The 26,723-nt window shown below is 42.4% G+C and overlaps 1 protein-coding gene across 4 annotated transcripts in view; it reads right to left on the bottom strand.

Moving 5' to 3' along the window:
• PC (pyruvate carboxylase) overlaps positions 1-26,723 on the bottom strand; it is a 1,247,468-nt gene that overhangs the window by 932,100 nt on the left and 288,645 nt on the right. The gene's annotated exons all lie outside the window — the stretch shown is intronic.

Below are 26,723 nucleotides of genomic sequence, written 5' to 3' on the forward strand. Positions count from 1 at the left end.
TTCACCAGGTCTGCATACCAAGTCCTGCGTGACCACGCAGGAGCTATCAGAATCACCGAGGCCTTCTCCTGTTTGATCCTGGCAATGAGCCTGGGAAGGAGAGGAAACGGTGGAAACACATACGCTAGGTTGAACGACCAAGGCGCCAATAATGCATCCACTAGAATCGCCTTGGGATCCCTGGATCTGGACCCGTAACAAGGAATCTTGAAGTTCTGACGGGACCCATTAGATCCATATCATGAATGCCCCATAATTGGGTTAACTGAGCAAAGACCTCCGGGTGGAGTTCCCACTCCCCCGGATGGAAAGTCTGACGATTCAAATAGTCCGCCTCCCAGTTGTCTACTCCTGGGATGTGAATAGCAGATAGATGGCAGGAGGGATTCTCTGCCCATTGGATGATCTTGGTTACTTCCTTCATCGCTAGGGAACTCTTTGTTCCCCCCTGATGATTGAAATCTTATGAACCTAGCTTCCGCTAGCTGAGGCCAAGCCAGGAGCGCATTGAATATTGCTCTTAGTTCCAAAATGTTTATCGGGAGAAGCGACTCTTCCCGAGACCATAGACCCTGAGCTTTCAGGGAGTCCCAGACCGCGCCCCAGCCTAAGAGACTGGCGTCGGTTGTGACAATGACCCACTCTGGTCTGCGGAAACTCATTCCCTGAGACAGGTGATCCTGGGTCAACCACCAGAGAAGTGAGTCCCTGGTTACCTGGTCTACTTGAATTTGGGGAGACAAGTCTGTATAGTCCCCATTCCACTGATTGAGCATGCACAGCTGTAATGGTCTTAGATGAATTCGAGCAAAAGGAACCACGTCCATTGCTGCGACCATTAGTCCTATTACTTCCATGCACTGAGCTATGGAGGGTTGAGGAATAGAATGAAGAACTCGACAAGCGTTTAGAAGCGTTAACTTTCTGACTTCTGTCAGGAAGATCTTCATTTCCACAGAATCTATTATTGTTCCCAGAAAAGGAACCCTTGTGGACGGTGACAGTGAACTCTTTTCTATGTTCACCTTCCACCCGTGAGATCTGAGAAAAGCAAACACAATGTCCGTGTGGGCCCTTGCTTTGGAAAGAGAGGACGCTTGGATTAGGATGTCATCTAGATAAGGTGCTACAGCGATGCCCCTCGGCCTTAGGACCGCTAGAAGGGACCCTAGCACCTTTGTGAAAATTCTGGGAGCGGTGGCTAAACCGAATGGAAGAGCCACAAACTGGTAATGTTTGTCCAGAAAAGCGAACCTCAGGAACTGATGATGAGTTTTGTGGATTGGGATATGCAGATATGCATCCTTTAGATCCACGGTAATCAAATATTGACCCTGCTGGGTTGTCGGCAAGATTGTCCGAATGGTTTCCATTTTGAAGGATGGAACTCTGAGGAACTTGTTTAATATCTTTAAATCCAGAATTGGCCTGAAAGTTCCCTCTTTTTTGGGAACCACAAACAGGTTTGAGTAAAAACCTAGACCTTGGTTCCCCGGAGGGGACTGGGTTTATCACTCCCATCTTTGATAGGTCTCTTACACAATGTAAGAATGCCTGTTTCTTTATCTGGTCTGAAGATAAGCGAGACAGGTGGAATCTTCCCTTTGGAGGAAGTCCCTTGAACTCTAGTAGGTATCCCTTGGAGACTATCTCTAGTGCCCAGGGATCTGGAACATCTCTTGCCCAAGCCTGAGCGAAGAGAGATAGTCTGCCCCCTACCAGATCCGGTCCCGGATCGGGGGCTACCCCTTCATGCTGTCTTGGTAGCAGCAGCAGGTTTCTTGGTCTGTTTACCCTTGTTCCAGCCTTGCATGGGCTTCCAAGCGGGTTTGGGCTGGGCCGCGTTACCTTCATGTCTAGCGGCAGTGGAGTTATTAGCCGGTCCATTCCTGAAATTGCGAAGGAACGAAAATTAGACTTGTTCTTAGCCTTAAAAGGCCTATCCTGTGGGAGGGCATGGCCCTTACCCCCAGTGATGTCTGAAATAATTTCCTTCAATTCCGGCCCAAAAAGGGTCTTACCCTTGAAAGGAATATTAAGTAACTTAGTCTTGGACGACACATCTGCCGACCAGGATTTTAGCCAAAGCGCCCTCCGCGCTACTATAGCAAAACCTGAGTTTTTTGCCGCCAATTTCGTTATTTGAAAAGCGGCATCCAATATAAAGGAATTAGCTAACTTTAATGCATGAATTCTGTCCATGACTTCTTCATAGGAAGTCTCTTTCTGGAGCGACCTTTCTAGTTCATCGAACCAAAAGGACGCCGCTGAAGTGACAGTAATAACACACGTAGCTGGTTGAAGGATGAACCCTTGCTGAACAAAAATCTTTTTAAGCAATCCTTCCAATTTTTTAGCCATAGGATCTTTGAAAGCGCAGCTGTCCTCTATAGGAATAGTTGTGCGCTTCGCTAGTGTTGAAACAGCTCCCTCAACCTTCGGGACCGTCTGCCATGCGTCCCTTCTAGGGTCTACTATGGGAAACATTTTCTTAAATAAAGGAGGTGGGGCAAAGGGTACACCTGGCTTCTCCCACTCCTTATCCACTATGCTCGCTACCCTCTTGGGTATTGGAAAAGCGTCGTCGTGCACTGGGACCTCTAAAAATTTGTCCAATTTGCACAACTTCTCTGGTACTACCATAGAATCACAGTCATCCAGAGTAGCTAATACCTCCTTAAGCAAAGCACGGAGATGTTCTAGCTTAAACTTAAATGCTACTATATCAGGTTCTGCCTGTTGAGAAATTTTTCCTGAGTCTGAAATTTCACCCTCAGACAGCCCTTCCCTCACAGCCAATTCTGATTGATGTGAGGGTAAAATAGATAAGGCATCGTCAGCGTCTGATTGTTCATCCTTTTAAAACTTGTATTAAAAACTGAACAATCACGCTTTCTCTGAAATGCTGGCAGTTTGGATAAAAGATTTGCTATAGAATTATCCACTACTGCTGTTAATTGTTGCATAGAAATAAGCACTGGCGCGCTAGGTGTCGCCTGCGCGGGCAAAGCTGGTGTAGACACAGAAGGAGAGGATGTAGAACTATCCCCACTACCTTCATTAGATAAATCATCTTGGGCAACATTATGAAATGTAACAGAGCTGTCCTTATTTTGTTTGGACGCTATGGCACAATTATCACAAACACTCAAAGGGGGAACCACATTTGTCTCTACACACACAGAACATAGGTTATCTGATGGCCCAGACATGTTAAACAGATTTAGGCAGGCAAACAATGTAATAAAAACGATTTTAAACAAAAACGTTACTGTCTCTTTAAATAATAAAATGACACACTTTATTTCTGAATGTTCAAAAAACTATGAAGGCAATATCCGATTTTTATGAAATTTGGACCCCAGTGTCTTAATGCTTATAAAGTATTGCACAGCAAATATGGAGACTCTAGCTCTTAAAACAAGCAAACCGGAGCTAATTGCTGGATTTAACCGTTTTTATACACCACAATCCCTGCTACAGCATTGCTGTAGCTTTTACCTTCCTTAGGGGTCAACCATCCACAGAAAAAAGCCTTCTGGAGTCACTTTCTGAGCCACAGGACCCTCTCACATGAGACTGCATGCACTGCCTGAAATCAACTGCCAAAATGAGGCCTCCTCCCTCAGTACACTAGAGTGAAGGGGCCTTCCTGACTAGATTTAGGTGTCTAAAACAAGCCAGATCAATAAAAAAACGTCCCCAAGTGTATATGAGCTTATAAAACATTTCAAATGCCATGATATTGTAATAAAAAACAATCGATTTGGCCCCTAACAGTGTCAACCAGCATAAAATTCAAAAAGGGGAAGCCTGTTATCTTTTTTGCTGAGGTGAAAGAAAAATGGCTTACCGTTTTCCCTGAGGGGAAAAATGACTGTCATCTAGCATTAGCCTGTGTTGTTAGGAGACTAGTCATACCTGAAGCAGATGAGTCTGCAAGCTGTTACCCCCAACTGAAGTTCTCTGGTTTCAACAGTCCTGCGTGGTAACAGCAATGGATTTTAGTTACTTGTGCTAATATCATAGCCCTCTTAAACAGAAATCTTCATCACTTTTCTGTTGTAGAGTAAATAGTACAAGCCAGCACTATTTTAAAATAACAAACTCTTGATAGAAGAAATAAAAAACTACAACTAACACCGCAAACTCCTCGCCATCCCCGTGGAGATGCTACTTGTTCAGAGCGGCAAGGAGAATGACTGGGGGGCGGAGCCAGAGGGGGAGCTATATGGACAGGTCTTGCTGTGTGCTCTCCTTGCCTTTCCCTGTGGGGGAGAATATTTCCCACAAGTAATGGATGACGCCGTGGACCGGACACACCAATGTTGGAGAAATAGTGTATATAGCCTGTAAGCAGTGTGTGTGTGGTCTGTAAACAGCACCAGCAAATGGTGTATATAGCCTGTAAGCAGTGTGTGTGGTCTGTAAATGGCACTAGCAAACAGTGTATATAGCCTGAAAGCAGTGTGTGTGGTCTGTATACAGCACCAGTAAATAGTATATTTAGCCTGTAAGCAGTGTGTGTGTGTGGTCTGTAAAAAGCACCAGTAAATAGTGTATATAGCCTGTAAATTGTGTGTGTGTGGTCTGTAAACAGCACCAGTAAATAGTGTATTTAGCCTGTAAAGTGTGTGCGGTGGTCTGTAAACAGCACCAGCAAATAGTGTATATAGCCTGTAAGCAGTGTGTGTGTGGACTGTAAACAGCACTAGCAAATAGTGTATATCGCCTATAAGCAGTGTGTTTGTGGTCTGTAAACGGCACTAGTGAATAGTGTATATAGCCTGTAAGCAGTGTGTGTGTGTGTGTGTGTGGTCTGTAAACAGCAAGAAACCTCGGTTTGTGGGGCAGGGTCAGCAAGTACGTGAAAGATTTTCTACCATTACTCGTAATGTAACCCTGTCATTGCTGCAACTAACAAAATAATATCATCATATTTATCTACAATAACTGAAGCACTGTTGAAAGTAATTGCATTTTGCTACAATGATACCCTTTGCTGGGTACACTCAGGACTGGATTTCAAGTGGCATGATAACTGTTGCGCTTGAGTAATATTTGGTTTATCGCGGCACTTTGTGCACATCGGAAGTAGCTGGCGTAATTAAGTTGAAAGTAAATATGCTTGCTTGAGCACAATTGAATTAAACATGCGTCAGGAAAAGCTCAGATTAACTGTTACGCAAGACAAAAAAGTAGCACAAAATTTCTAAAAAAACAAACAAAACAATTGCATAAAAAAGTTATAAGGGCACACAAATATGAGGTATCAGATGTTAGAAAAAAACATAATTTATGCTTACCTGATAAATGTATTTCTCTTGTGATGTATCGAGTCCACGGATTCATCCTTACTTGTGGGATATTCTCCTCCCCTACAGGAAGTGGCAAAGAGAGCACCCACAGCAGAGCTGTCTAAACTATAGGGTGCAGTGGTGACTGAAAGTTTTAAAATAAAAATATATATGCCTGTCTTAAAAAACAGGGCGGGCCGTGGACTCGATACATCACAAGAGAAATAAATTTATCAGGTAAGCATAAATTATGTTTTCTCTTGTAAGATGTATCGAGTCCACGGATTCATCCTTACTTGTGGGACACCAATACCAAAGCTTTAGGACACGGATGAAGGGAGGGACAAGACAGGTACCTTAAACGGAAGGCACCACTGCTTGTAGAACCTTTCTTCCAAAAATAGCCTCCGAAGAAACAAAAGTATCGAAGCGAAGACGCCGCCTTACAAATCTGTTCAACAGAAGCCTCATTTTTAAAAGCCCATGTGGAAGCCACAGCTCTAGTAGAATGAGCAGTAATTCTTTCAGGAGGCTGCTGGCCAGCAGTCTCATAGGCCAAACGGATGATGCTTTTCAGCCAAAAGGAAAGAGAGGTAGCGGTAGCCCTTTGACCTCTCCGTTTATCAGAATAAACAAGAAACAAAGAAGATGTTTCACGGAAATCTTTAGTTGCTTATAAGTAGAACTTTAAAGCACGAACCACATCAAGATTGTGTAACAGACGTTCTTTCTTAGATGAAGGATTAGGACACAAAGAAGGAACCACAATTTCTTGATTGATATTCTTATTAGAAACAACCTTAGGAAGAAACCCAGGTTTGGTACTTAAAACCACCTTATCTGCATGGAAAACAAGGTAAGGTGAATCACATTGTAAAGCAGATAGCTCAGAAACTCTTCGAGTCGAAGAGATAGCTACTAAAAACAAAACATTCCAAGATAGAAGCTTAATATCTATGGAATGCATAGGTTCAAACAGAACCCCTTGAAGAACTTTAAGAACTAAGTTTAGGCTCCATGGCGGAGCAACAGGTTTAAATACAGGCTTGATTCTGACCAAAGCCTGACTAAATGCTTGAACATCTGGAACATCTGCCAGACATTTGTGAAGTAGAATAGACAAAGCAGATATTTGTCCTTTTAGGTAACTAGCAGATAATCCCTTCTCCAAACCTTCTTGGAGAAAAGACAATATTCTAGGAATTCTAATCTTACTCCACGAGTAACCTTTGGATACACACCAATAAAGATATTTGCGCCAAATTGTATGATAGATCTTCCTGGTGAGAGGCTTTCTAGACTGAATCAGGGTATCAATGACCGACTCAGAGAAACCACGCTTTGATAGAATCAGGCGTTCAATCTCCAAGCAGTCAGATGCAGAGAAATTAGATTTGAATGCGTGAACGGACCTTGGATTAGAAGGTCCCGCCTCATTGGCAGAGTCCACGGTGGAACCGAGGACATGTCCACTAGGTCTGCATACCAAGTCCTGTGTGGCCACGCAGGTGCTATCAGAATTACCGAAGCTCTCTCCTGCTTGATTCTGGCAACCAGACGTGGAAGGAGAGGAAACGGTGGAAATACATAGGCCAGATTGAAGGACCAAGGCACTGCAAGAGCATCTATCAGTACCGCCTTGGGATCCCGGGTCCTGGACACGTAGCGAGGATGTTTGGCATTCTGACGAGACGCCATCAGATCCAATTCTGGTGTGCCCAATAGCTGAATCAGCTGGGCAAAAATCTCCGGATGGAGTTCCCACTCCCCCGGATGAAAAAGTCTGATGAATTAGAAAATCCGCCTCCCAGTTCTCTACTCCTGGGATGTGGATCGCTGAGAGATGGCAAGAGTGATCCTCTGCCCACCGGATTATTTTGGTTACCTCCATCATCGCTAGAGAACTCCTTGTTCCTCCTTGATGATTGATATAAGCTACAGTCGTGATTTTGTCCGACTGAAACCTGATGAATTTGGCCACGCCTGAAGTGCATTGAATATCGCTCTTAGTTCTAGAATGTTTATCGGAAGGAGAGCTTCCTCCCGAGACCATAAGCCCTGTGCTTTCAGGGAATTCCAGACTGCACCCCAGCCTAGCAGACTGGCATCTGTCGTTACAATGAGCCACTCTGGCCTGCGGAAACACATTCCCTGAGACGGGTTGTCCTGAGACAACCACCAGAGAAGAGAATCTCTGGTCTCCTGGTCCAGATGCAGTTGAGGAGATAAATCTGCATAATCCCCATTCAACTGTTTGAGCATGCATAGCTGCAGTGGTCTGAGGTGTAGGCGGGCAAAAGGAACTATGTCCATTGCCGCTACCATGAGTCCGATTACCTCCATACACTGAGCCACTGATGGCTGAGGAATGGAATGAAGAGCTCGGCAAGTGGTTAAGAGTTTTAACGTTCTGACCTCCGTCAGAAATATTTTCATTTCTACCGAGTCTATCAGAGTCCCTAGAAAGGAAACTCTTGTAAGAGGGAAGAGAGAACTCTTTTTTATGTTCACCTTCCACCCGTGAGATCTCAGAAAAGCTAACACGATGTCCATGTGAGACTTGGCTAGCTGGAAAGTCGACGCATGAATTAAGATGTCGTCTAGATAAGGCGCCACTGCTATGCCCCGTGGTTGTTGAACCGCCAGAAGGGACCCTAGTACTTTTGTTAAAATTCTGGGAGCCGTGGCCAACCCGAAGGGAAGGGCCACAAACTGGTAATGCCTGTTTAGAAAGGCGAATCTGAGGAATTGATGATGATCTCTGTGAATAGGGATGTGTAGATACGCATCCTTTAAGTCCACGGTAGTCATATATTGACCCTCCTGGATCAGAGGTAGAATAGTCCAAATAGTCTCCATCTTGAATGATGGAACTTTGAGGAACTTGTTTAGAATTTTGAGATCCAAGATTGGTCTGAAAGTTCCCTCTTTCTTGGGAACCACAAACAGGTTTGAATAAAACCTTAGCCCCTGTTCCTCTTTTGGGACTGGGCGGATCACTCCCATGGTATATAGGTCTTCTACACAGCGTAAGAACGCCTCTCTCTTTGTCTGGTTTACAGACAATCGAGAAATGTGAAATCTCCCCCTTGGAAGGGAGCCCTTGAATTCCAGAAGATATCCCTGGGACACAATTTCTAAAGCCCAGGGATCCTGAACATCTCTCGCCCAAGCCTGAGCGAAGAGAGAGAGTCTGCCCCTAATAGATCCGGTCCCGGATCAGGGGCTACCCCTACATGCTGTCTTAGAGGCAGCTGCAGGCTTCTTGGCCTGTTTACCCTTGTTCCAAGCCTGGTTAGGTCTCCAGACTGACTTGGATTGGGCAAAATTTCCCTCCTGCTTTGTAGCAGAGGAAGCAGAAGTGGGACCACTCTTAAAGTTCCGAAAGGAACGAAAATTATTTTGTTTGGTCCTCATCTTATTTTATCTATCCTGAGGGAGGGCATAACCTTTCCCTCCAGTGATGTCTGAAATAATCTCTTTCAGTTCAGGCCTGAATAGGGTCTTACCCTTGAAAGGAATGTTCAAAAGTTTAGATTTAGATGACACATCAGCAGACCAGGACTTAAGCCATAACGCACTGCGTGCTAAAATGGCAAAACCTGAATTCTTTGCCGCTAATTTAGGAGGAGGAGGAGAGAAAGGGATCTAAAATTCTTTTTTTTTTCTCCTCTCTCTTTTTCTACCCCTCTATTTTCTTTTTTTCCCTTCACCATCTTTTTAGCTGCACTTATTTATGGATAGATTTTTGAATTCACCAACCCATCACAAAAGCACTCCGCCGGCCATGGCATCCAGACCCAGAGATAGAAAGAATAAAGCAGCGTCAGAAACTTTAGTGGAAATGCACCCTGAACCTGGATCCGCCAGAAGGACTAGTGAGGGCATACACTCACAACCCTTAGTAAATAGCATATTGGAAGCTTTGAACCCGAAATTTGAGTCACTTAGGTTAGAAATAAAACAAGACTTAAACTCCCTATCCAATGAGCTCAAACAGTTCACAATGAGAATTGAAGAAGCGGAGCAAAGAGTCTCCGATCTTGAAGATCTCACATTAGAGCAGAATACTAAACTACAGGCAAATACTCTTTCTATCAGAGAATTACAGAATACGATCGAAGACTTAGAAAACCGATCAAGGAGGAACAATATTAGAATAATTGGGGTTCCTGAAACCCCAGGTTACTCAGATCTGATGAAGTTTGCAGCTGAGTCCCTCCCTAAATTATTAAACTTCCCATCAGAATTGTTACCTTTAGTTATAGAAAGAGCCCATAGGATAGGGAGACCTTTGGTAGCAGATGATAATAAACTCAGACCCAGACCTATAATTGTGAGATATTTGAGCTATCAGGACAAGCTTAAAATCATGCAATTATCGCGCAAAACTTCACCGGTGCTTATGGATGGGGTTAAAATATTAATCTTCCAAGACTTTGCATATGGAACGTCTCTGAAAAGAAGAGAACTTTCCCCAATATGTGGAAGATTAATTAAAGAGGGTCTATTTGCCACGGTAATATACCCGGCTAAGATTAAAGTAGAATACCAGGGGGTCTCACACATTTCTTTGAAACTGCTGCGGAAGCAGAGAAGTTCTATACTGAAAAAGTTATTAAATAGGTTAATATGATTTTTTCATAATTTTAATGAACGCAATTATTTTTCTGATAAGTAAAACTAGAAGGTTTAAGAGTCTTACCTATCATACATTCTGGCTTCAGGTTCTACGGAGGAGTAAAATTCCTGGGGATGGGGAATGGGGAGGATTTTATTATGGGGGGTTTTTCTTTTTTTACTTCTTCTTCTTCCCCTTGTTAAATAATGCCTAAAAAGGAAAAATTTATTTTAACGTCCTGGAATGTCGGGGGTATTTCTTCTCCAATAAAACGCAAGGCAATAGTCTCACAACTGAGGAAATATAACTCTGATATAGCCTTTATTCAGGAGACTCACCTTAATACGGAAGAATCATTAAAACTGAAAACTTCCTGGGTAAAGGAGGTATTCTATACACCTAGTATTGGCAGGAAAAGGGGAGTGGCCATCTTAATGGGGAAGAGGTTAACGTATGAAGTGTTATCAAAATATTCTGACCCAAATAGTAGAAGTTTAATTTTGAAAATTAAATTGGCAAATTTTGTCTTTATACTTTGTAATATTTATGCTCCCAATAATTTTGACTCTAATTTTTGGGACTCTGTACAAACCAATATTTTACGTATGGGTGAAGGGAATGTCATATTAGCCGGGGATTTCAATATGGCACCACAAACACCTATTGATAGACTTAGGCAAACAAATATTACTCTTCAATCCAAGAGAGATAAATTAGAGGCCAAAATGTTTAAAACTCTATCGAGCAACTTGGCTCTTAAAGATATCTGGAGGCTACAACACCCAGATGAAAGGGAATTCACGTGTAAGGCCAAGAATGTCAATTCTCTCTCAAGAATTGATTTATTTATGGTTAGTGATAAAATAGTCAAGATTGGCCCCACTACTAAAATTTCTCAAATATCTATTTCAGATCATGCGCCAATCATATTAGAGATCCCAATCTATGGTAAAAGGTATTCCTCACGACGGTTCTTCTTCCCTAAATTTCTATCAAAAAATCTAAAGTTCAAAAATTGGTTAACGAATAAAACAAATGAATTTTTCTCCTTAAATTTGGGCTCAGTTAATGATCCGAACTCACTGTGGGAAGCAGGTAAAGCTGTAATGAGGGGGGAGATTATTGCGTATATGGTTAACTTCAGAAGGAAAGTTAGTCTTAGAGAAAACCAGGCATTGAAAGTCTTGACTAATTCCTATAATAGGTATTTATCTCGCCCCACTACTGTAAATTGGAGTCGATATTCTGCTGCCAAGAGAGAGAGAGATACTTTACTGACCCATATCTCAGCCCAAGCTGATCTAAAAATTAAAGCAAAATTCTATCACCATGGGGACAAAGCTGGCAAATTTCTGGCTAAGCTATGTAAAAACTTGCAAGGGAATCCCTCTATTGATTCACTCCTAGAACATGATTCCTTGATTATTGACCCGAAAGAAATATTGGAAACTTTTTCGACATATTATAAAGGGATTTATTCCTTTAAAGAGTCTGACATGGAGGTCTCAAGAAACTTTTGGGAGGGTTTGGAATATTCAGTTTTAAGTGAAGATGCAGTAAATAAAATTAATGCTCCCATATCTGACCAAGAGATTCTTCAAGCTATTAAAGAGTTGCGGTTGGACAAAGCTCCTGGGTCAGATTTCTTGCCTAATGAGTTTTATAAGATCCTGGCCCCGATTATTACTCCCCATTTGAAGAACCTCTTTAATTATTTTTATGTAGAGAGAAACTCTATTCCCATATCTTTTATTGCATCTACTACGGCATTAATTTTAAAACAAGGTAAGGATCCTTTAAAAAAGGAAGCCTATCGGCCAATAGCATTACTTAATTCCAATTACAAATTGTTATCATCGATCCTAGCTAAAAGACTACAGAGGGAGATTGGGGTCCTTATCAATAAGGATCAGGCGGGGTTTCTAAATAAACGTAATCTAGTGGCCAAAGTTAGAGAACTCTTTCTGGTCCTTGACTATTTTTACAGTCCTCGGGAAATACCCTCACAAGATCAACTAGACTTAGCGGTGATAGCTCTGGACGCAGAAAAGGCGTTTGACTCAGTACATCATCAGCATATTTTGACCTCTCTCTCTCGTTTTGGTTTTAAAGATAATTTTGTATCTTTCGTCAAAAGTCTCTGTGAAAACTCATCAACAAAATTGATCATTAATCAATTAGAATCCGATTCAATTAAACTTCAAAGGGGAACTAGACAAGGATGCCCTTTATCGCCTCTGTTGTTTGACTTAGCTATAGAGCCACTAGCCCTTAAAATAAGAAAAGATCTTCAGGGTATAAAAATTGGGTCTATGGAACAAAAAGTCGCTCTATATGCTGATGATGTGCTGGTCTACGTCTCCAATACTAGAGTTAATATTCCTAGGCTAATTTCGATTACGAACTCTTTTGGAACCTTCACAGGTTATAAAGTTAACGCCGCTAAATCAGAGCTAATGTGGATTAGGAAAAATAAGATCTCTATAACTGAGACACCTTTTAAGGAGGTCATCTCTCACTTTAGATACTTAGGCATTAATATATCGGCAAACCCACGAAATTGGTATGACCTTAATATCTCTCCAATCCTACTTAAGGTAAAAGAATATATGAAGAGCTGGCAAAATTTTCCGCTTTCATTAACAGGTCGTATTGCACTTTTTAAGATGGTTCTTCTCCCCAAGATTCTTTTCCCTCTGCAAAACGTACCAGTTCTGCTGAAAACCAAGGATTGGATTTATGTAGGGCCCTTCGATATTTTATCTGGAAATGCAAAAGACCTCGAATTTCGATCAATAGACTTCATTTTCCTAAGAGGTTTGGTGGCATGGCTCTACCAGACATCAGCAGTTACAGTATGGTCTTTTTGACACGGATCGTAATAGACTGGATACTAAATAAGGACTATTTCACAAATAATACTCATGAAATAAACATAGTATACCCATATAACCCTATAGCTTTAATCCATTGTCCAATGTATTTGATGCCAAAAGAAGTGAAACATCTTAGCTCGGTATATACTGTAATACAGGCTTGGAAAAAACTAGGTGGTAAACTAGGTATAGATCTTTCCATTCCGAAATTTCAAGGATTATGTGGCAATCCGGAGTTTCAAAGAGGTACTCAATCTCAGGTTTTTCAGAAGTGGCATAAAGTAGGTTTGATTTACCTCACACAATTTATAGATCAAGAGACCCAACTAATTAAGACTTTTGAGGGACTAAGGCAGGAATTCAAATTAAGCAATAAGGACTTTTTTGCCTACTTACAGGCCAGACATTACCTCTCTTTACTTATTGATAAATACGGTTGGACCTGGTCCTGGGGGAAGCTAGACAGCTGGCCGATTCTTGTTAAGAGTAACCTGTTCTCCATTTCAACCTGGTATGATTTGCTGGTCAGTCAAAAGGGTGAACTTAATTTACAATATATATCACAAAAATGGAATCTTATGTCTCAGGAGTTAGAAAGTGGGGCAGACCAAGTGGAAAAATCTATAGCCACGATAACACAAACTACTTTATCTGCTAGTTGGAGAGAATCACACATAAAGTTATTATACAGGACCTACTATACTCCACTGAAAGGATTCAAATGGCATAATTTTAATTTTAACGCTTGCCCAAAATGTTCATATCCAGCGGCGGACCTAGTCCATATGATATGGACTTGTCCTCGGTTAGCGCAGTTCTGGCGGAAGATAGAATTTTGGCTTACTAGGGTATTAAGGTTACCGCCTTACTCTCTCTCCTTGGCAGAAGTTGTCTTCTTTGTTGAACCCTCTTCCCCTTATGAATTTAAGAAAATATTGAATATGACAATCTTGGCCGCAAGGAATTTAATCTTTAATAAATGGCGAGATATAACAGTACCGAGTATATCAGAAGTCAAAAACTACATGAAAAAAACAGTGTATTATTGAACAATTGGATACAACCTTAACATCTGAGAGGGAAATAACTTTTTTTTCAGAAATGGGCTAGATTTATTAGAATTTTTCCCCCGGAAGAAATAGTTAATTTAATATACCCCTTTAGACACTCTGAAATAATTCTATTGGATAGTTGGTAGAGGAGGGGGAGGTCTCCCCCCCCCTCCTCTCCCCTTTCCTTTCCTCCCCCCCATTTCACCCCTTTTTTTTTTTTTTTTCTCTTCTCTCTCCCCCCATTCCCCCACCCCTAGACATGTTAATCGAATGACTGAAGAGATAAAACTTTGTTAATATAACCAATGGCTTTAATTATAGGTGTATTGTCATAACTACTGATTTGTACTGTATGTTCATAAGGTATTAATCATTATTTTATTTGTACATTGTTTAAAATGAGATTTTCTTTTTATGTATACCCATTGCTGTCGGACCCGACGACTACTTGTTTGTGTTGTTAATTTAACTAAAATCTGAATAAAAATTATAAATGGAAAAAAGATATTTGCGCCAAATTGTATGATAGATCTTCCTGGTGACAGGCTTTCTAGACTGAATCAGGGTATCAATGACCGACTCAGAGAAACCACGCTTTGATAGAATCAGGCGTTCAATCTCCAAGCAGTCAGATGCAGAGAAATTAGATTTGAATGCGTGAACGGACCTTGGATTAGAAGGTCCCGCCTCATTGGCAGAGTCCACAGTGGAACCGAGGACATGTCCACTAGGTCTGCATACCAAGTCCTGTGTGGCCACGCAGGTGCTATCAGAATTACCGAAGCTCTCTCCTGCTTGATTCTGGCAATTAGACGTGGAAGGAGAGGAAACGGTGGAAATACATAGGCCAGATTGAAGGACCAAGGCACTGCAAGAGCATCTATCAGTACCGCCTTGGGATCCCGGGTCCTGGACACGTAGCGAGGATGTTTGGCATTCTGACGAGACACCATCAGATCCAATTCTGGTGTGCCCAATAGCTGAATCAGCTGGGCAAATATCTCCGGATGGAGTTCCCACTCCCCCGGATGAAAAAGTCTGATGAATTAGAAAATCCGCCTCCCAGTTCTCTACTCCTGGGATGTGGATCGCTGAGAGATGGCAAGAGTGATCCTCTGCCCACCGGATTATTTTGGTTACCTCCATCATCGCTAGAGAACTCCTTGTTCCTCCTTGATGATTGATATAAGCTACAGTCGTGATTTTGTCCGACTGAAACCTGATGAATTTGGCCACGCCTGAAGTGCATTGAATATCGCTCTTAGTTCTAGAATGTTTATCGGAAGGAGAGCTTCCTCCCGAGACCATAAGCCCTGTGCTTTCAGGGAATTCCAGACTGCACCCCAGCCTAGCAGACTGGCATCTGTCGTTACAATGAGCCACTCTGGCCTGCGGAAACACATTCCCTGAGACGGGTTGTCCTGAGACAACCACCAGAGAAGAGAATCTCTGGTCTCCTGGTCCAGATGCAGTTGAGGAGATAAATCTGCATAATCCCCATTCAACTGTTTGAGCATGCATAGCTGCAGTGGTCTGAGGTGTAGGCGGGCAAAAGGAACTATGTCCATTGCCGCTACCATGAGTCCGATTACCTCCATACACTGAGCCACTGATGGCTGAGGAATGGAATGAAGAGCTCGGCAAGTGGTTAAGAGTTTTAACGTTCTGACCTCCGTCAGAAATATTTTCATTTCTACCGAGTCTATCAGAGTACCTAGGAAGGAAACTCTTGTAAGAGGGAAGAGAGAACTCTTTTTTATGTTCACCTTCCACCCGTGAGATCTCAGAAAAGCTAACACGATGTCCAGGTGAGACTTGGCTAGCTGGAAAGTCGACGCATGAATTAAGATGTCGTCTAGATAAGGCGCCACTGCTATGCCCCGTGGTCGTTGAACCGCCAGAAGGGACCCTAGTACTTTTGTTAAAATTCTGGGAGCCGTGGCCAACCCGAAGGGAAGGGCCACAAACTGGTAATGCCTGTTTAGAAAGGCGAATCTGAGGAATTGATGATGATCTCTGTGAATAGGGATGTGTAGATACGCATCCTTTAAGTCCACGGTAGTCATATATTGACCCTCCTGGATCAGAGGTAGAATAGTCCAAATAGTCTCCATCTTGAATGATGGAACTTTGAGGAACTTGTTTAGAATTTTGAGATCCAAGATTGGTCTTAAAGTTCCCTCTTTCTTGGGAACCACAAACAGGTTTGAATAAAACCTTAGCCCCTGTTCCTCTTTTGGGACTGGGCGGATCACTCCCATGGTATATAGGTCTTCTACACAGCGTAAGAACGCCTCTCTCTTTGTCTGGTTTACAGACAATCGAGAAATGTGAAATCTCCCCCTTGGAAGGGAGCCCTTGAATTCCAGAAGATATCCCTGGGACACAATTTCTAAAACCCAGGGATCCTGAACATCTCTCGCCCAAGCCTGAGCGAAGAGAGAGAGTCTGCCCCTACTAGATACGGTCCCGGATCAGGGGCTACCCCTACATGCTGTCTTAGAGGCAGATGCAGGCTTCTTGGCCTGTTTACCCTTGTTCCAAGCCTGGTTAGGTCTCCAGACTGACTTGGATTGGCAAAATTTCCCTCCTGCTTTGTAGCAGAGGAAGCAGAAGTGGGACCACTCTTAAAGTTCCGAAAGGAACGAAAATTATTTTGTTTGGTCCTCATCTTATTTTATCTATCCTGAGGGAGGGCATAACCTTTCCCTCCAGTGATGTCTGAAATAATCTCTTTCAGTTCAGGCCTGAATAGGGTCTTACCCTTGAAAGGAATGTTCAAAAGTTTAGATTTAGATGACACATCAGCAGACCAGGACTTAAGCCATAACGCACTGCGTGCTAAAATGGCAAAACCTGAATTCTTTGCCGCTAATTTAGCCAGTTGAAAAGCGGCATCTGTAATAAAAGAATTAGCCAACTTAAGGGCCTTAATTCTGTCCATAATTTCCTCTAATGGAGTCTCCATTTGAAGAGCCTCTTCTAGAGCCTCAAACCAGAAAGCAGCTGCAGTTGTTACAGGAACAATGCATGCAATAGGTTGGAGAGAAAACCCTTGATGAACAAAAATTTTCTTCAGGAGACCCTCTAATTTTTTATCCATAGAATCTTTGAAAGCACAACTGTCCTCGATAGGTATAGTTGTACGCTTAGACAGAGTAGAAATAGCTCCCTCCACCTTAGGAACTGTCTGCCATGAGTCCCTTATGGTGTCAGATATGGGAAACATTTTCTTAAAAACAGGAGGGGGAGTGAACGGAATACCTGGTCTATCCCACTCCCTAGCAATAATATTCACAATCCTCTTAGAGGTTCCTGTTTACACTGATGTTTTTCCAGTCCCTAAGTATCTATCCATTTTACACAATTTCTCTGGGACCACTATAGGGTCACAATCATCTAGAGTTGCTAATACCTTCCTAAGCAATAAGCGGAGGTGTTCAAGCTTAAATTTAAAGGCCAGAATCAGAATCTGAGGAAGCGTCTTTCCTGAATCAGAAATTTCTCCCTCAGATAACAAATCCCTCACCCCTTCAGAGCATTGTGAGGGCATATCAGATACGGCTACTAAAGCGTGAGACGGCTCAGCATTTTTCCTTAACCCAGAGCTGTCCCGTTTTCCTTGTAAACCAGGCAGTTTGGATAAAACCTCAGTGAGGGTTGTATTCATAACTGTAGCCATGTCTTGTAAAGTAAATGAATGTGACGCACTAGAGGTACTTGCCGTCACTTGTGCTGGCGTTACTGGTTGTGACACTTGGGGAGAGCTAGATGGCGAACCCTCATTTACTCCTGACTGAGAGCCATCTATTGCCCTATTTTTAAGTGCTAATATATGTTCTTCATAATTTATAGACATATCAGTACAATTGGGACTCATTCTAAGAGGGGATTCCACAATGGCTACCAAACATATTGTACAAGGATTTTCCTTGGTGTCAGACATGTTAAACAGGCTAGTAATGTAACAAGCAAGCTTGGAAAACACTGTAATCCAAGTAAATAACACTTAGAAATAAAACGGTACTGTGCCTTTAAAGAGACAGTAAACACCAGAATTTTTGTTGTTTAAAAAGGTAGATTATCCCTTTATTACCCAATCCCCAATTTTGCATAACCAACACAGTTATAATAATATACTTTTTACCTATGTGATTACCTTGTATCTATGTCTCTGCAAACTGCCCCCTTATTTCAGTTCTTTTGACAGACTTGCATTTTTAGCCAATCAGTGCTTGCTCTTAGGAGCTTCACGTGCCAGAGCTCAATGTTATCTATATTAAACACATGAACTAACGCCCTCTAGTGGTGAAAAACTGTCAAAATGCTTTCCGATTAGAGGCAGTCTTCAAGGTATAAAAAATTAGCACATGAACCTCCTAGATTTAGCTTTCAACTAAGAATACCAAGAGAACAAAGCAAAATTGGTAATAAAAGTAAATTGGAAAGTTGTTTAAAATTACATGCCCTATTTAGATAATGAAAGATTTTTTGTGACTTTACTGTCCATTTAAGAGAAAAACAGAATTTATGTTTACCTGATAAATTTCTTTCTCCAACGGTGTGTCCGGTCCACGGCGTCATCCTTACTTGTGGGATATTCTCTTCCCCAACAGGAAATGGCAAAGAGCCCAGCAAAGCTGGTCACATGATCCCTCCTAGGCTCCGCCTACCCCAGTCATTCGACCGACGTTAAGGAGGAATAATAGCATAGGAGAAACCATATGGTACCGTGGTGACTGTAGTTAAAGAAAATAAATTATCAGACCTGATTAAAAAAACCAGGGCGGGCCGTGGACCGGACACACCGTTGGAGAAAGAAATTTATCAGGTAAACATAAATTCTGTTTTCTCCAACATAGGTGTGTCCGGTCCACGGCGTCATCCTTACTTGTGGGAACCAATACCAAAGCTTTAGGACACGGATGAAGGGAGGGAGCAAATCAGGTCACCTAAATGGAAGGCACCACGGCTTGCAAAACCTTTCTCCCAAAAATAGCCTCAGAAGAAGCAAAAGTATCAAACTTGTAAAATTTGGTAAAAGTGTGCAGTGAAGACCAAGTCGCTGCCCTACATATCTGATCAACAGAAGCCTCGTTCTTGAAGGCCCATGTGGAAGCCACAGCCCTAGTGGAATGAGCCGTGATTCTTTCGGGAGGCTGCCGTCCGGCAGTCTCGTAAGCCAATCTGATGATGCTTTTAATCCAAAAAGAGAGAGAGGTAGAAGTTGCTTTTTGACCTCTCCTTTTACCTGAATAAACAACAAACAGGGAAGATGTTTGTCTAAAATCCTTTGTAGCATCTAAATAGAATTTTAGAGCGCGAACAACATCCAAATTGTGCAACAAGCGTTCCTTCTTTGAAACTGGTTTCGGACACAGAGAAGGTACGATAATCTCCTGGTTAATGTTTTTGTTAGAAACAACTTTTGGAAGAAAACCAGGTTTAGTACGTAAAACCACCTTATCTGCATGGAACACCAGATAAGGAGGAGAACACTGCAGAGCAGATAATTCTGAAACTCTTCTAGCAGAAGAAATTGCAACTAAAAACAAAACTTTCCAAGATAATAACTTAATATCAACGGAATGTAAGGGTTCAAACGGAACCCCCTGAAGAACTGAAAGAACTAAATTGAGACTCCAAGGAGGAGTCAAAGGTTTGTAAACAGGCTTGATTCTAACCAGAGCCTGAACAAAGGCTTGAACATCTGGCACAGCTGCCAGTTTTTTGTGAAGTAACACCGACAAGGCAGAAATCTGTCCCTTCAGGGAACTTGCCGATAATCCTTTTTCCAATCCTTCTTGAAGGAAGGATAGAATCCTAGGAATCTTAACCTTGTCCCAAGGGAATCCTTTAGATTCACACCAACAGATATATTTTTTCCAAATTTTGTGGTAAATCTTTCTAGTTACAGGCTTTCTGGCCTGAACAAGAGTATCGATAACAGAATCTGAGAAACCTCGCTTCGATAAAATCAAGCGTTCAATCTCCAAGCAGTCAGCTGGAGTGAAACCAGATTCGGATGTTCGAACGGACCCTGAACAAGAAGGTCTCGTCTCAAAGGTAGCTTCCAAGGTGGAGCCGATGACATATTCACCAGATCTGCATACCAAGTCCTGCGTGGCCACGCAGGAGCTATCAAGATCACCGACGCCCTCTCCTGATTGATCCTGGCTACCAGCCTGGGGATGAGAGGAAACGGCGGGAACACATAAGCTAGTTTGAAGGTCCAAGGTGCTACTAGTGCATCCACTAGAGCCGCCTTGGGATCCCTGGATCTGGACCCGTAGCAAGGAACTTTGAAGTTCTGACGAGAGGCCATCAGATCCATGTCTGGAATGCCCCAAAGTTGAGTGACTTGGGCAAAGATTTCCGGATGGAGTTCCCACTCCCCCGGATGCAATGTCTGACGACTCAGAAAATCCGCTTCCCAATTTTCCACTCCCGGGATGTGGATAGCAGACAGGTGGCAGGAGTGAGACTCCGCCCATAGAATGATCTTGGTCACTTCTTCCATCGCTAGGGAACTCCTTGTTCCCCCCTGATGGTTGATGTACGCAACAGTCGTCATGTTGTCTGATTGAAACCGTATGAACTTGGTCCTCGCTAGCTGAGGCCAAGCCTTGAGAGCATTGAATATCGCTCTCAGTTCCAGAATATTTATCGGTAGAAGAGATTCTTCCCGAGACCAAAGACCCTGAGCTTTCAGGGATCCCCAGACCGCGCCCCAGCCCATCAGACTGGCGTCGGTCGTGACAATGACCCACTCTGGTCTGTGGAATGTCATCCCTCGTGACAGGTTGTCCAGGGACAGCCACCAACGGAGTGAGTCTCTGGTCCTCTGATTTACTTGTATCTTTGGAGACAAGTCTGTATAGTCCCCATTCCACTGACTGAGCATGCACAGTTGTAACGGTCTTAGATGAATGCGCGCAAAAGGAACTATGTCCATTGCCGCTACCATCAACCCGATCACTTCCATGCACTGAGCTACGGAAGGAAGAGGAACGGAATGAAGTATTCGACAAGAGTCCAGGAGCTTTGTCTTTCTGGCCTCTGTTAGAAAAATCCTCATTTCTGAGGAGTCTATAATTGTTCCCAAGAAGGGAACCCTTGTTGACGGGGATAGAGAACTCTTTTCCACGTTCACTTTCCAGCCGTGCGATCTGAGAAAGGCCAGGACGATGTCCGTGTGAGCCTTTGCTCGAGGGAGGGACGACGCTTGAATCAGAATGTCGTCCAGGTAAGGTACTACTGCAATGCCCCTTGGTCTTAGCACAGCTAGAAGGGACCCTAGTACCTTTGTGAAAATCCTTGGAGCAGTGGCTAATCCGAAAGGAAGCGCCACGAACTGGTAATGTTTGTCCAAGAATGCAAACCTTAGGAACCGATGATGTTCCTTGTGGATAGGAATATGTAGATACGCATCCTTTAAATCCACCGTGGTCATGAATTGACCTTCCTGGATGGAAGGAAGGATAGTTCGAATGGTTTCCATCTTGAAAGATGGGACCTTGAGAAATTTGTTTAAGATCTTGAGATCTAGGATTGGTCTGAATGTTCCCTCTTTTTTGGGAACTATGAACAGATTGGAGTAGAACCCCATCCCTTGTTCTCTCAATGGAACAGGATGAATCACTCCCATTTTTAACAGGTCTTCTACGCAAAGTAAGAACGCCTGTCTTTTTATGTGGTCTGAAGACAACTGAGACCTGTGGAACCTTCCCCTTGGGGGAAGTCCCTTGAATTCCAGAAGATAACCCTGGGAGACTATTTCTAGCGCCCAAGGATCCAGAACATCTCTTGCCCAAGCCTGAGCGAAGAGAGAGAGTCTGCCCCCCACCAGATCCGGTCCCGGATCGGGGGCCGATATTTCATGCTGTCTTGGTAGCAGTGGCAGGTTTCTTTGCCTGCTTTCCCTTGTTCCAGCCTTGCATTGGTCTCCAAGCTGGCTTGGCCTGAGAAGTATTACCTTCTTGCTTAGAGGACGTAGCACCTTGGGCTGGTCCGTTTTTACGAAAGGGACGAAAATTAGGTCTATTTTTTGCCTTGAAAGGCCGATCCTGAGGAAGGGCATGGCCCTTACCCCCAGTGATATCAGAGATAATCTCTTTCAAGTCAGGACCAAACAGCGTTTTCCCCTTGAAAGGAATGTTTAGTAGCTTGTTCTTGGAAGACGCATCAGCCGACCAAGATTTCAACCAAAGCGCTCTGCGCGCCACAATAGCAAACCCAGAATTCTTAGCCGCTAACTTAGCCAATTGCAAAGAGGCGTCTAGAGTGAAAGAATTAGCCAATTTGAGAGTATTGACTCTGTCCATAATCTCCTCATAAGGAGGCGAGTCACTATCGAGCACCTTAATCAGTTCATCAAACCAGAAATATGCGGCTGTAGTGACAGGGACAATGCATGAAATGGGTTGTAGAAGGTAACCCTGCTGAACAAACATCTTTTTAAGCAAACCTTCTAATTTTTTATCCATAGGATCTTTGAAAGCACAACTATCCTCTATGGGAATAGTGGTGCGTTTGTTTAAAGTAGAAACCGCTCCCTCGACCTTGGGGACTGACTGCCATAAGTCCTTTCTGGGGTCGACCATAGGAAACAATTTTTTAAATATGGGGGGAGGGACGAAAGGAATACCGGGCCTTTCCCATTCTTTATTAACAATGTCCGCCACCCGCTTGGGTATAGGAAAAGCTTCTGGGAGCCCCGGCACCTCTAGGAACTTGTCCATTTTACATAGTTTCTCTGGGATGACCAAATTTTCACAATCATCCAGAGTGGATAATACCTCCTTAAGCAAAATGCGGAGATGTTCCAATTTAAATTTAAAAGTAATCACATCAGATTCAGCCTGCTGAGAAATATTCCCTAAATCAGTAATTTCTCCCTCAGACAAAACCTCCCTGGCCCCCTCAGATTGGGTTAGGGGCCCTTCAGAGATATTAATATCAGCGTCGTCATGCTCTTCAGTAACTAAAACAGAGCATCCACGCTTACGCTGACAAGGGTTCATTTTGGCTAAAATGTTTTTGACAGAATTATCCATTACAGCCGTTAATTGTTGCATAGTAAGGAGTATTGGCGCGCTAGATGTACTAGGGGCCTCCTGAGTGGGCAAGACTCGTGTAGACGAAGGAGGGAATGATGCAGTACCATGCTTACTCCCCTCACTTGAGGAATCATCTTGGGCATCATTATCATTATCACATAAATCACATTTATTTAAATGAATAGGAATTCTGGCTTCCCCACATTCAGAACACAGTCTATCTGGTAGTTCAGACATGTTAAACAGGCATAAACTTGATAAGAAAGTACAAAAAACGTTTTTAAATAAAACCGTTACTGTCACTTTAAATTTTAAACTGAACACACTTTATTACTGCAATTGCGAAAAAACATGAAGGAATTGTTCAAAATTCACAAAACTTTCACCACAGTGTCTTAAAGCCTTGAAAATATTGCACACCAAATTTGGAAGCTTTAACCCTTAAAATAACGGAACCGGAGCCGTTTTAAGCTTTAACCCCTTTACAGTCCCTGGTATCTGCTTTGCTGAGACCCAACCAAACCCAAGGGGAATACGATACCAAATGATGCCTTCAGAAGTCTTTTATAAGTATCAGAGCTCCTCTCACATGCGACTGCATGCCATGCCTCTCAAAAACAAGTGCGCAACACCGGCGCGAAAATGAGACTCTGCCTATGCTTTGGGAAAGCCCCTAAAGAATAAGGTGTCTAAAACAGTGCCTGCCGATATTATTATATCAAAATACCCAGAATAAATGATTCCTCAAGGCTAAATAAGAGTTAATATCAATCGATTTAGCCCAAAAAATGTCTACAGTCTAAATAAGCCCTTGTGAAGCCCTTATTTACAATCGTAATAAACATGGCTTACCGGATCCCATAGGGAAAATGACAGCTTCCAGCATTACATCGTCTTGTTAGAATGTGTCATACCTCAAGCAGCAAGGACTGCAAACTGTTCCCCCAACTGAAGTTAATGCTCTCAACAGTCCTGTGTGGAACAGCCATGGATTTTAGTTACGGTTGCTAAAATCATTTTCCTCATACAAACAGAATTCTTCATCTCTTTTCTGTTTCTGAGTAAATAGTACGTACCAGCACTATTTGAAAATAACAAACTCTTGATTGAATAATGAAAAACTACAGTTAAACACTAAAAAAACTCTAAGCCATCTCCGTGGAGATGTTGCCTGTACAACGGCAAAGAGAATGACTGGGGTAGGCGGAGCCTAGGAGGGATCATGTGACCAGCTTTGCTGGGCTCTTTGCCATTTCCTGTTGGGGAAGAGAATATCCCACAAGTAAGGATGACGCCGTGGACCGGACACACCTATGTTGGAGAAAAAAGCTGCACAAGTTCTGCAAAACAGTGTAAAAAAGCAGTAAACTTAACAACATTTTTACAGTAGTAACTTACAGCCTTAGTAACTTTGCACAGCTATGCAAATAAACAATTAACCCCTTAATGGCAAAACCGGATTGAAAAAATGTCAAAACCGGTAAAAAAAAAAACTTTCAGCACCTTGCCACAGCTCTGCTGTGGCGCCTACCTGCCCTTCAGAACGATTTGTGGGGAAAAGACCTCCTTTACAGCCCTCAAACACAGCAGGAACCTCTAGAGAAGCAGTTGGATATCTCTAAGGAAAAGAAACTGCGCAACTGAGGCGCGAAAATAGGCCCCTCCCACCTCACTCGATGTTTTGAGGCCTATAAGAAAAACACCTGAGTGTCTCTTAATTAACCATGTGGGCTAAAAAACCCTAACACAAGCCACAATGACCCCTTAGTCCCTTCAAAAAACTTTATAAATGCATCATTTACTGAACAAACAAAAACGTTTTTTCCTAACAGTGTCACCAGTAACAAATGAGCCCTTCAAGCAAGCTGAAATTCCTATCCAAGTGTCTGAATACAGCTTACCCTTCCCTCATGGGGATATTGCCAGCCTTTTCTAGAATTAACACAGTCTGTCTAGAAAAAATATAGACTGAACATACCTCATATGCAGCTTAGCATGCAAACCGTTCCCCCAACTGAAGTTTTCCTGTACTCTTCAGCCCTTGTGAAAACAGCAGTGGATCTTAGTTACAAAGTGCTAAGATCATAATCCTCCTTGCAGAAATCTTCATCTCTTTTCTGCCAGAGAGAAAATAGTACACGCCGGCACCATTTAAATAACAAACTTTTGCTTGAGAAATAAAAAACTAACATTTTTGTCACCACACTCGCTCTGCACTTCCTAGTTACTTAGTGTAGGCAAAGAGAATGACTGGGGGGTGGAGCTAAGGGGGGAGCTATATAGACAGCTCTGCTGTGGGTGCTCTCTTTGCCACTTCCTGTAGGGGAGGAGAATATCCCACAAGTAAGGATGAATCCGTGGACTCGATACATCTTACAAGAGAAAAAAGTCTGCAAAGGACTTTAACATAGAGATACATGTCTAAAGATGTATATATGTTTAAACTGTATGTGTGTGCATATGTATATTTATTTATTTATATGTGTATATATGTATTTACAGACCTATATACACATATATATAAACACATAAATACACATGTACACACATATAGACACACATATATACATATATATACATATATATACATATATATATATATATATATATATATATATATATATATATATATATATATATATATATATATATAAATAAAAAAAAATCAATTTAAATAGGATACTTGCCTAGATGATATAGTTGTGTGCACCTCTGACAATTTCCATGATTTTCATGTATAAATAATTAGGTGTTTGGATCAGCAATTTAATTTTGATCTAGCAAATAACTGAAGGACACAGTAATATTTCAATAGTGAAATTAGGTTTATTTATTGGATTAACAGAAAATCTGCAATATGCATCATAACAAAATTAGACAGGTGCATAAATTTGGGCACCCCAACAGAAATATTGCATCAATATTTAGTAGAGCCTACTTTAGCAGAAATCACAGCCTCTAGACGCTTCCTATAGCCTATAATGAGTGTATGGATTCTATATGAAGGTATTTTGGAGCATTCCTCCTTGCAAAACATCTCCAGTTCGGTTAGGTGTGATGGTTGCCGAGCATGGACAGACCGCTTCAAATCACCCCACAGATTTTCAATGATATTCAGGTCTGGGGACTGGGATGGCGATTCCAGAACATTGTACTTGTTGCTGTGCATAAATGCCAGAGTAGATTTCGAGTAGTGTTTTGGGTCATTGTCTTGTTGAAATATCCAGCCCCGGGGTAACTTCAACTTTGTGACTGATTCCTCAACATTATTCTCAAGTATCTGCTGATATTGAGTGGAATCCATGCGACTCAACTTTAAAAGATTCCCAGTACCGGCACTGGCCACACAGCCCCACACCATGATGGAACATCCACCAAATTTTACTGTGGGTAGCAAGTGTTTGTCTTGGAACGCTGTGTTCTTTTGCCGCCAGCATCTTCTTCCAAAATGAAGCTGGCTTGTCCAAATGTGCATTTGCATACCTCAAGCGACTCTGTTTGTGGCGTGACATCATTCTCCCATACAGCTTCTCCGTGTACAAAGTGCTTTGAATTGTTGAACGATTTACAGTAACACCATCTGCAGCAAGATGATGTTGTAGGTCTTTGGAGGTGGTCTGTGGGTTGTTTTTGACCGTTCTTACCATCCTTTGCCTCTCCGATATTTTACTTGGCCTGCTACTTCTGGCCTTAACAAGAACTGTGCCTGTGGTCTTCCATTTTCTCAATATGTTCATCACAGTGGACACTGACAGCTTAAATCTCTGTGATAGCTTTTTGTAGCCTTCCCCTAAACTATAATGTTGAACAATCTTTGT

This window comes from Bombina bombina, chromosome 7 (genome assembly GCF_027579735.1).
Source record: "Bombina bombina isolate aBomBom1 chromosome 7, aBomBom1.pri, whole genome shotgun sequence".
NCBI classification, from domain to species: Eukaryota; Metazoa; Chordata; class Amphibia; order Anura; family Bombinatoridae; genus Bombina; species Bombina bombina.